Source organism: Pseudopodoces humilis, chromosome 18, assembly GCF_049639895.1.
Source record: "Pseudopodoces humilis isolate 2021_Gansu_Grassland_sample_001 chromosome 18, ASM4963989v1, whole genome shotgun sequence".
Taxonomy (NCBI): Eukaryota; Metazoa; Chordata; class Aves; order Passeriformes; family Paridae; genus Pseudopodoces; species Pseudopodoces humilis.
Window position 1 is genome coordinate 18,104,650 of NC_142217.1, and position 10,815 is coordinate 18,115,464.

Consider the following 10,815-nt stretch of genomic DNA (forward strand, 5'->3'; position numbering starts at 1 on the left):
TATCCATATTTCCCTGTAAGTCTGGGTGTTTGGATTTCATTTGTGCTCGTCAGGATAAGCCATAAACGAGCCCCTGAACTCTGCATCAATGTGTCAAACACTTCCACAGAAAAGCACGTCAGCAGTGATTCTAGAGATAAAATTAGAGGTGATGGCTTGTGATTCATGGGGAATTGCACTGGGAATTATGAAACTCAGACACATGGAATTGTGGAGGTGGAATTCCATTTTCAGCCTTGGGCACCTGGAGAAGGAGAGGTGTCCTCATCCATAGCAAGGATGGTGCCCCAGTGTGTCAGGTGCAGACAATGAGCTGTCCAGGGAATGAGCAACAAGTTCCTTCTGCCCCTGCCCTGGCTCTTGGGGTGGCAACAGCACAAACTGAACTGTGAGGATGATGAGGGCTCAGAGCAGCCCCAGGTGTGAGCAGTGAGGTTGATGAGGGGACAGATCAGCCCCAGGTGTGAACAGTGAGGATGAGGAGCGGGTGGGTCCTGCCCGGGGCTGTTTTAGGGGGAGTGTTTCCCTCAGTTCATTTGGGCACGGAGCAGTTGGAGAAGAGGGATTTATGGTGGGCTTCCCCGGGGGTATCTCATGCAACGATAGCGGGAGCATCTTGTAGGGTCTGGGAGAACAGCTGGATGCACTTGGATATGGAGCATTGCTTAAAGGAGGTGCCGAGGGACAAACCTTTGTGTCTGGAAGCAGCATCTGAGCAGGTGAGCCAGTCTGGTTTTGCAGGGGGGACTTTTCTCCTTTTCCTTTTTGATTTCATCTTGCCAGGGAGCGACAGAGCCGTGTGGAGGAGAGGCGGGCTCTGCCGGGCCGGCAGGCGGGAGCCGCGGCGCGGAGCTGTGTCCGTCCCGGCCTCTTTGTTCGCCCCGGGCACGGGGCTCGGGCACCGCCGGGGCCCCTTCGGGCCGGTCCCGGTGCCCCTGGGCGGGCCGGGTTCTCCCGGTGCCGGAGCTGCCCCCGCCCGCCGGAGGAGCCGCTTTCCTGCCGGGAGCCGCGCTCCGTCCGGGGCCGGGAGCGCGGGGCCGCCCCCGGGTGCCGAGTGCCGCCGCTGCCGGGGCTCGCGTGGCTCGCCCGGGTCCCCCCGCACCTGGAGCGGCGCCAGCCCGGGAGCGAGTCCCGGCGAGGGCCGCTGGGGTACACTGGTGGCTCGTCAGCTTCAGAGTGCTCTGGCAAAAGCCGCTGGGAGGAGGGGAGGGGGAAAAGCCCGACCTTCCGGCCTTTTTGTCTCGGGGCTTTGTCGGTGTTGCTCTTTAGCCGAGCCGCGCCTTTAAATAACGATGTGGCGCCTTCTAGAAACTGTGTCCAATACCTTTTGCACCCTCACATGAGGGCTTCGAGCTCAGGTTTTTCCATTGCCGAGTTAACTGCAGGTCCGGGCTGACAGCGTCCCGTGCATCTGGGGTGCATGAATCTGTTTGTGATGTTCATTTCCCCTGGATGCAGAGTTGGGCTTTTTGGGCAGACCGTATTTCTCAAGCCTCGGGGTTTATTTAAGCCTTGCACACGATTTTCTGGAGACGCGGGCCGAGTGAGAACTTTGTCTTGGTGCTGTACTAGGGAATGGAATGCAGGGGGTCCCCGCAATATCCCCGTGGAAGCTGGAATGTCCGAGGAAATGGATGTGACAATTCTCGGGGCTGAACCTGGCTCCCAGCGCTCGATGCGAGAGAGCAGGGCCGAGGGACAGCGGGGTAGGAAGGGCGAGGTGCTTCGTGCTCTGGGTTTGGTGTTGCTGATGTTTCCAGAGCCAGAGCAGGTTGATTTGGTTCTGGTGCACTGGAATAGGATCCAAACCTCGGAAAGATTTGAGACCAACTGGGAGGAAATGTTTTCAAATGAATGTGTTTCTTAATAGAGGGCAGGTTTCAGTCCGTTTTTTAATTGATTTTAAAGGAAATTTTTTTTTTTGAGGAAAAGTGAACAAAATGTTTATTTTAATAAGTAGGGCGTAGGTAAGAGGAAAAAAAGGATGAATAACGTTAGATCATTTTTTTGTTGTTCTTGTGGAGAAAAGCTCAGGAGCTTTAGAAGGGTTTTTCTGCACGTGTGGTTTGGACGTTTTTGGAGTTGGGCTGTGGCGTGGATCTTTTTGAGCCGTGGGGTGTTTTGGTGGTAGCTTGGGTTTTTGGATTGGAATAAAGTTGAATAGTTTTAGAAGAAGTTGTTATGGTTCTGGCAATTATTTTGTATTCACTAATCAATGAGAAATTAGTTTGAAAAAGTAAAAAATTGATTTTTTGTTGTGTTAAACAATAGAGTTGAGAGAGAATTTGGGTGAGGCTGTATTAGTATTGTATATAGATTGTATGTTCAAAGAATTTTTTCTTTTTTAGTTTTGAAGTTACAGAATTTATGTTTGGGCATAAAGCGGATGATGAGGATATAATATAATGTAATTTTAGAACATTTTATTTTTTGTTGTATATCTTTGGAGGTCAAATTAATGTTTTTTAAATTTAGATATGCTTTTATACAGATACAGGTAAATATAAATAGTGGTAGTAATATTTAGTAAGCAGAGGTATTTATATGTGGTTTTTATTCAATATTAGATTTTTTGGTGGTACACAGTGTGTTGTTTGATTTGTGTTGTATACTATGTGAAATTTGGTTTTTGAATAAAGATTATTTTATGAATGGGTTTGTATTTTAGGCAGAATCAATTAAAATAGATTTTGATATGTATTATTGGGTTTTATTTATTGTATGTAGGGGTTCAAATTGGGTAGGGTTTGTTTGGTTAGCTGAGTTTTGGGTGTTAATTAGGTGGCTTTTGTTAGATGCAGTTTTCAATTTTTGAAAGTTTTTTATTGACTGGTTTTAAGGTGACTTAGTAATTGATTGTATAATTTTATTTTGTGTGTAGTTGGTGTATAATAATGTATATGTTCTATTTATTTAATGTTGTGTTTTCTAGTTTAGGTGTTGATGATAAGTTTGGATTTCTTTCTGTTGTGGTGTTTCTTAGTTTCATTTCTGGGGACAGGCATTTATATGGTGGATTTTTATAGGTTTATTTTTGGGGGTGATGCTTTTTAATTTTTTAGTAGTTTAGATTTTTTTAAGTCTTTAATGAGCTATTAAATTTTTTTATAGGGTATTGGTGAGTATTTAGGTATTAGTATAAATGTAGAGCTTTGGTGGTTTTCTTGCTGATGTTTAGGGTTAGTTGAATGGTTTTGAGTTTAGTGAGTTGGTCTGATTATTTTTTAATAGTTGATGTGATTTGTTGTATGGAGATCAATAGGGTTGTTTTTTTATTTATGTTTAACTTTGCTGATGTGATAAGAATTCTTAGTGAAAGAGCATAGCATCTGTTTTTGCTGGTAGTTGGTTGTACGGTGTTGGTTTTGTTTGTGTTACCTGTTTTGGGTTTTTTTGTTAGTGAGATTAAAGTTTTTATTTTGGGGTTAATTTGTGATTATTAAAGATTTTAGGGCAATTTAGGTTTTTGATTGGGGGGTGCTGTGATGAGAGTGCTTTATTTGTTTTATGTGGTATTGGTGGTGTGGATAGAGGGAATATTTGTTTGGAAAATTTATTTTAGTATTGTTAGTTGAAGTGTTAGGATGAGTTGTGTTTCAGTGTTGAATCTTTTTGAGGGGGTTCAGATTTTTTCTAGGTTAAGATTTTTTTCCCTTGGTTGGTGGAGGTATTGTGATTTTATTGATGATATTGGTGGAAATTTGATGCTGTTTGTTTTTTGGTTATTTTATTTTTAGGAATGTGATTTTTGTAGTAGGCCTGGAAGAATTCACTTTATTTCAAAACATACTAGTTTAATGATGTAAAGGTTTCCATATTAACTTGTCAGTATCTTAGATTTTTTTTCTCATTTAGTTTTCCCAGAATTTACTGATCATTTAGCAATCAAGCAGGGATGGCACCCCGTTCTTGAGAAGATGGCTATGGAAAAACGTGTGTCTAACAACATGTACCTGACAGAGGGCAACAATTTTGCTGTTATTACAGGGCCAAATACGAGTGGCAAATCAACGTTGGCATGGATCTGCTGGAGTAGAGGAGTTTGTGGTGGGCTCCCAGTGGTATCTGATGGAGTGACGGTGAGAACATCTCATAGGGTCTGGGGGAGCACCTGGATGCACTTGGACCTGGAGCACTGCTTAAAGGAGGTGTTGATGGACAAAGCTTTTTGCCAGGAAGCAGCAGCTGAACAGCTGAGCCACTGTGGATTTGCAGGGGTGGTCTTTCTCCTTTTCCCTTTTGATTTCATCGTGGCAGTCCCTCCCCGGTGCCCTCAATCTGTCACAAGAATTCCAAGAAAAAAAAAGGCTGAGCAAACAGTGAAAAGAAGGGGTATAGGTAAGGTGGAGTTCAGGTGTACCCCACCCCAAACCTTAAACAGCAGCCCCTAACAGCGCTCCCGTTTCCCTGAGGCAGCTGCAGGCAGGAACCCTAAAGCAGCAGAGTGCCAGAACCCTCGAGAGCTGCAGGCAGTACCCCTTGTGCTAGGGGCAGACAGGAAGAGATAGTGGGGGGACGATCCGCAGGGTTGGGGAAACGGGGTTTCCCGCCCCGCCCCACCCTGGGCTCTCTGTCCCTCCGCAGCCGGGGATTGCTCCCACCCCTCCTCGAGGCGGTTCGTTGGTAAGGCTTCGTGCCTGGCCTCCACAAAGAGTTCGGCTCTGTCAGCCTCTGCCCTGTCTCAGGGCCAAACTTAGGTAGGGTAGGGAGCAACTGTGGATTGCCTGGTCCTGGCTAAGGGACATCTCTTGGGGCCTATGGATAAGGAGCATCCCTGGTTGCAAGTGTAGGGTTGTAAGTTTGTAGGGTTCAGCGGGGCAGCTTGGCAGTGACACAGAGAGGCTGAGGGAGGGCTTCAGAGGTCAAGGGCTCGAGGGCTGGAGACAAACAGTGAAAATAAAAGGGGTACAGGTTGGGATATAAGGTAGAGTACAGGACTATTCAAACCCTAAACAGCAGCCCTAACAGTGCTTCCATTCCCCTGAGGCAGCTGCAGGCAGGAACCCTAAAGCAGCAGAGTGCCAGAACCCACGAGAGGTGCAGGCAGTACCCCAGTGCTAGGGCCAGCCAGGAAGTGATAGTGGGTGCTAGGGCCTACTGCTGTCATATAAGCTGGGGTTTCCATCCTTGGGGTACCCTGGGCTCCCTGTCCCTCACTGACTGGAGAGTCTTCCTCCCCTCCTTGAGGTGGTGGTAATTTGGCTGTGTCAGCCGATACCAGTGTGAAGCAAGCCTCTGCCTCCCTGTGGGGTGAAGTGTGCAGCCCATGAACCTGAGCATTCTCTAGAGAAGGTAAGTGCTGGGTTTTCACAGGTGTGCCGCTAAGATCCTGCACTGATATTTGGTCTTCTTGGTTGTAGCTGACCAGGAGATGACATCCTGGTGATGGCAGGAACTTCCCAGATGGCAAATGCGGCCTTCCTTGGCGCCCCGTGTGGATCCTCCCCGCCGGGCATCCGAGAGCTAAGTCGAAGGCTACAACCCGTAGAGGGGATGAAAGCGGGGTGCCGGGTTGGGACTTGTGACCTGGGATTTTTGAATCAGCTTTGGGGAGGGGGAGGTCCAGGCTGTGGCCCCTTAGGCCACACGGTGGGAGAGCCTCACTTTTGCTCACAGTGCTGAGGTACGCAGGACAGAGCAGTCCTGGGGCGTGTCGTGTCACTCGTCTGTCGTGCCTTCTGTGACATTTGTGCCTCTTGTGTTGTAAGTGCCTTGCCTTATCTCTTCTGGGGGCTTACCAGAAACCCCGGTGTCACTTATAGCATCTCCAATCTCTGGGATCCTCGGCTCAGCAGCTCTCAGAGGCCTTGGAATCGTGTCTGTTTTGAAAAGCATCCGATCGGATGTCTTTTAGAGGTCTTGTTCCGAGCTGTGTCGACAGCCGTGCGCCGCCAGGATCCATTGTTGCGGCTTAGGACTTGAAGAAACGCAAAGATAGGCAGAGGATTGTTGTCCTCAGATTCTCAGGCATCTGTCTTGGCAGTCTCGGAGTTCATCATTCCATCAGCATCTTCTTCCTCCCGGGTTCTGCGAGCTTCATCAGCTCGCCTTCATTCTCACCCGGCTCATCTCGTTCCGCGTTCTCTCGGTCCTTGCGGCCGTTCTTGTGGCCCAGAGTTTTGTTTCCCTGTTGTGTCCCCTTGTCTGGTGTCTTGTGTGTCACGGGTGTCTGGTTGTAGTTGTCCCGGAGCTGCTCTGCCCTGCTGTTCAGCCTGGGTGGAGGTGTAAAAGGCCGAGTCCCAGGCCCCTGTCATTTGAAATTTGTGATGTAGGGCGTAGTTGGAGTCTAGAGGGTGTTCCTCGATTGACACAAGATATCTGGAACTGTGAAGTTACCCTGCAGCACTTTGACTTTTTTCTTAGCTCTCTTTCAGATGCGGACGGATGAAATCGGTGGCACAGCGTTCCATCCCGGGTAAGGGGGTTCCCAAGAGAAGGTAAGTCAATGTTTGTCTTTGCAGGGCAACTGGAACCGGTCACTGTGTTACAGGTCTCGTCTTTGTCTTTATTTTCAGGAAGTAGAGCCGGCTAGCAGCAGTCAAGGTGAAGTGGGCAAGGTGAGCGTTGACCGGTGGAGGGAAGCTGTTGTTATTGCTGGGCTCCCAGTTTCTGGTGCAACGCCAAGCGTCCCTTCTTGTTTGCGTGCTTTAGGCGGTCCAGTCACGTTTCGTCGAGACCCCGTCGCCAACCGGCCGGCACGCCTGCTTTGCCGCTCCCGTGAGCCCTGGGGAAGTGTTACAGGGACCGCGTGACGAAGCCTTTTCCACGTAAAGGGGCCGTGTGGGTGGCCTTCAGGAATGGGCCGAGGGGTCGCCGTGAGTTGGGGATGTCGGGAGGAGGGGCGAGGGCCTGTTCAAGTTTCAGCAATGCCACATCACTTTTTCTTCTCTTAACTCAGGTGCGCCCTGCGACGACAGCATCTGGTCCTGGCTTGGCTGAAGCGTGTGGTCTCAGGACGCAGCCTTTTGCAGGAGACCGTGAGTAGCGGAATTGTCGGGTTTTGGACGATGCCCTACAAAGATTAGCTGCTGATTTTCTGTTTTATTTATTGTAGCTGACCAAGAGATGACAGCCTGGCGATGGCAGGAACTTCCCGGATGGCCAGGCGGCCTTCCTTGACGCCCCGTGTGGATCCTCCCCTCCGGTCATCCGAGAGCGAAGTCAAAGGCTACGACCCACAGAGGGGATGAAAGCGGGGTGCCGGGTCGGGGCTCGTGACCTGGGATTTTTGAATCAGCTTTGGGGAGGGGGAGGTCCAGGCTGTGGCCCCTTAGGCCACACGGTGGGAGAGCCTCACTTTTGCTCACAGTGCTGAGGTGCACAGGACAGAGCAGTCCTGGGGCGTGTCGTGTCACTCGTCTGTCGTGCCTTCTGTGTCTTTTGTGCCTCTTGTGTTGTAAGTGCCTTGCCTTATCTCTTCTGGGGGCTTACCAGAAACCCTGGTGTCACTTATAGCATCTCTGTTCTCTGGGCTCCTCGGCCCGACGCCATCGAAGCTTTGCCTTGGGAGCTCTCAGAGGCCTTGGAATCGTGTCTGTTTTGAAAAGCATCCAATTGGATGTCTTTTAGAGGTCTTGTTCCGAGCTGTGTCGACAGCTGTGCGCCGCCAGGGTCCATTGTTGCGGCTTAGGACTTGAAGAAACGCAAAGATAGGTAGGGGACTGTGGCCCTCAGATTCTCAGGCATCTGTCTTGGCAGTCTCGGAGTTCATCATTCCATCAGCATCTTCTTCCTCCCGGGTTCTGCGAGCTTCATCAGCTCGCCTTCATTCTCACCCGGCTCATCTCGTTCCGCGTTCTCTCGGTCCTTGTGGCCGTTCTTGTGGCCCAGAGTTTTGTTTCCCTGTTGTGTCCCCTTGTCTGGTGTCTTGTGTGTCACGGGTGTCTGGTTGTAGTTGTCCCGGAGCTGCTCTGCCCTGCTGTTCAGCCTGGGTGGAGGTGTAAAAGGCCGAGTCCCAGGCCCCTGTCATTTGAAATTTGTGATGTAGGTTTTACTTTGGAATCTAGAGGGTATTCCTCGATTGACACAAGATATCTGGAACTGTGAAGTTACCCTGCAGCACTTTGAGTTTTGTCTTAACTTTCTAAGCATTTTATTGTTTGCTGCCCAATGTGGGGTTCAGAAGAGTAAGAAAAACCTATGCTGATTATGTTGTGTTGGTACTTACTGTGTGTTGGGATAAAGGACTTTGTAATGGTGTTACTTAAGTTTGTGTCTCTCAGGGTGGAGGTCTTCATGTAATTCTAGTCTTTGAGCTTTTTTTGAGGTTTTAATGCCTTTCTTGTCCCTAAGTTTATTTTCTTATCCAAAAATAACTGCAATATTGTCCCTACTACATAACTTTCACAGTAAAGGGGCACAGATTAAAATAGCTGTTACGCTAAGCTCAGTAAAAATGATTTATAAAAACTTTATAAAAGTACTAAAGTTTGTACCTAGTAGCTTTAGTTTTTAGTTTCTTTGTCCTTCCCTACCTCCCAATCACAGTAACATGTTTTAAAAGTGTATTAGTAATTATACCCAGTTTATTAGAAGAGGAGCAAAAAACCCCACTACACTCTTTTTACTAATAATTCATACCACATCATAAAAGTAAAACGAAACACAAAAAGCTATATCAAACTTAACACAACCCAATCTACTTAAAAAAATCTCAACAACTTAGTAAACTTAAAACCATTCAGTGAGCCCTAAACATTACTAAAAAAAACCTAACCAAATCTCTACCTTCTAATTAATAAATAATAATCAATGCTCTATAAAAATAACTGAAGACCTCATTAACAATAAAAAAAATTAAACTGCTAAAAAACAAATCACTACAAAAACAAACTACCTGTAAAAATCCATCATATAAATATTCATATCTCCAAAAATACAACTCATGAAAACCACCAAAGCAATAAACAGGTACATGCAACTACAGAAAAAAAAAGATGAAAAATAAACTGCAATTAACCATACAAAACCAAATTGTTCCTAAGTCAATAATCTCATACCTTGAATCATCAAAATAAAAATACCATCGCCAAATAAACACAAAACCAAAAAATAAATTTAACCATAAACAATATTTCTCACATTATCCATAAGTATAAAACATATACTACAATTAAACCCCCTATAAGAAATAATAATCCAAATAGAAATATAAAAAAACCTAACAAATTAACTACATTACTGTACCCCAAACACACCAAAATAAACACTACATACTCACAATAATAAAAAACATCACTAAATAAATAAAAACCTACCCTATACCTCACACTGCTACTCAAAACATCATCCTAAACCTTAAAAAACAAGTCCTTTAAAAACATAATACCCCTAAAAAGTTAAATCAAACCATAAAACTCATTTCAAAAACAACCTTATCAACACCTAAACTAAAAAACATAATATTCAATAAATATACCATATCCCCTACCATGCACCAAGTGCAAATAAAAAAATACAATAAACTATTAAAAAACATCTTAAAAACATTAAATTAAAAATCTTTCAAATATTAAAAAACATCTAGCAAAAGCCACCTGATACATTAACACCCCAAACTCCACCAAGCAAACTAACCCTACCCAATCTAAACCCTGACATATCATTAACAAAACCAAAATCCCAATAAGAGATATAAAAATGTATTAAAAAAAAACAATTAAAATCAATTCCAAGTTAAATAGAAAAAACTCCATAAAATTCTTTACTCAAAAACCAAATGACACATAATAAATAATACAAAAAAATAACACAATATATACCTCAAAAAATATATGCCTCAAAAAAATCTAATCATTAAATAAAAAATACATATAAACCTCACTTTTTACTCAATATCACTACTCTTATCTGTATATATATAACTAATTTCCAAAAGAAACAAAACACCCCACACAAGTTATTTTCAAAAACAACTCATTCCCCCACATCTTTCTCCAAACGATATTATCTACAACAAAACAAAAGTCTCCCTTACTTTGAATTAATTTTTAACAAACTAAAACAAAAAAATTTTCCAAACTATATGTATTTTTTCTTTCTCTTAAATCTACTCTAAACTGAAAACCCAAACACCAAAAACTCACACATCCAGCCCTCGGGGGTCTGGGCCTCAACACTTTCCAACACCAAAAAAACTAATGTATAAGTAAACAAACAAAACTACACAACAAGAACTTTCTAAATTGACCATCTCTTCAAACAACAATAAATTTTATTATTTATTATTAGTAGTAGTAATTTGTTTATACTTATAAATACTTTATGCATTAAATAAACATTTTTTTTCTATTTTCCTCCAAAAAAATATTTTCCCAAACCAATTAAACAAAACAAAAAAACCATTCAAATTTACTTTCTTAAAAAACCCCATTCAAAACTTTTCTCCCAAATTTACCCTAAACCAGGACAAATATATATTGTGTGTTATACATATATCAATGTAGTACATAAATATAAATTTTATAAAAATAGACATTAAAAAAATGTTTAATTACCATTTCAGGTAAAGGGGCTGTTTGGTGTTTATTTGGTTAGAGGTAGAGCTTTTAAATAAATAATATAGAAATTAAAATATACAAACCTATAACATATAAAGATATAGATATAAAAAAGAAATATAAGTAATATAAACAGACACATAGATTAATATTCAATATAAGATATGTATAGATGTTATATATGCTTATATGTTATATATGCTGCTTCACCCCCTACTGCAAGGTCACCGATGACAGCAACACCACAGCCATGTTCACCAAAATCATATTACCAAAATTTCCCATAAATCACTCATGAATAAAACAAAAAAACCCT

The 10,815-nt window shown here is 44.0% G+C and overlaps 1 long non-coding RNA gene across 2 annotated transcripts; it reads left to right on the forward strand.

Annotated features, from left to right (window-relative positions):
- Positions 1-561: 561 nt before the first annotated feature.
- LOC148182944 (uncharacterized) lies at positions 562-8,045 on the forward strand. Of its 2 annotated transcripts, XR_015774096.1 has the most exons (6): positions 562-719; positions 3,988-6,437; positions 6,516-6,557; positions 6,652-6,815; positions 6,899-6,977; positions 7,055-8,045. It is a non-coding gene; the product is annotated as an uncharacterized LOC148182944 (long non-coding RNA). The 2 variants fall into 2 exon arrangements; XR_015774095.1 differs by having other exon boundaries at positions 3,988-6,557.
- Positions 8,046-10,815: the final 2,770 nt, after the last annotated feature.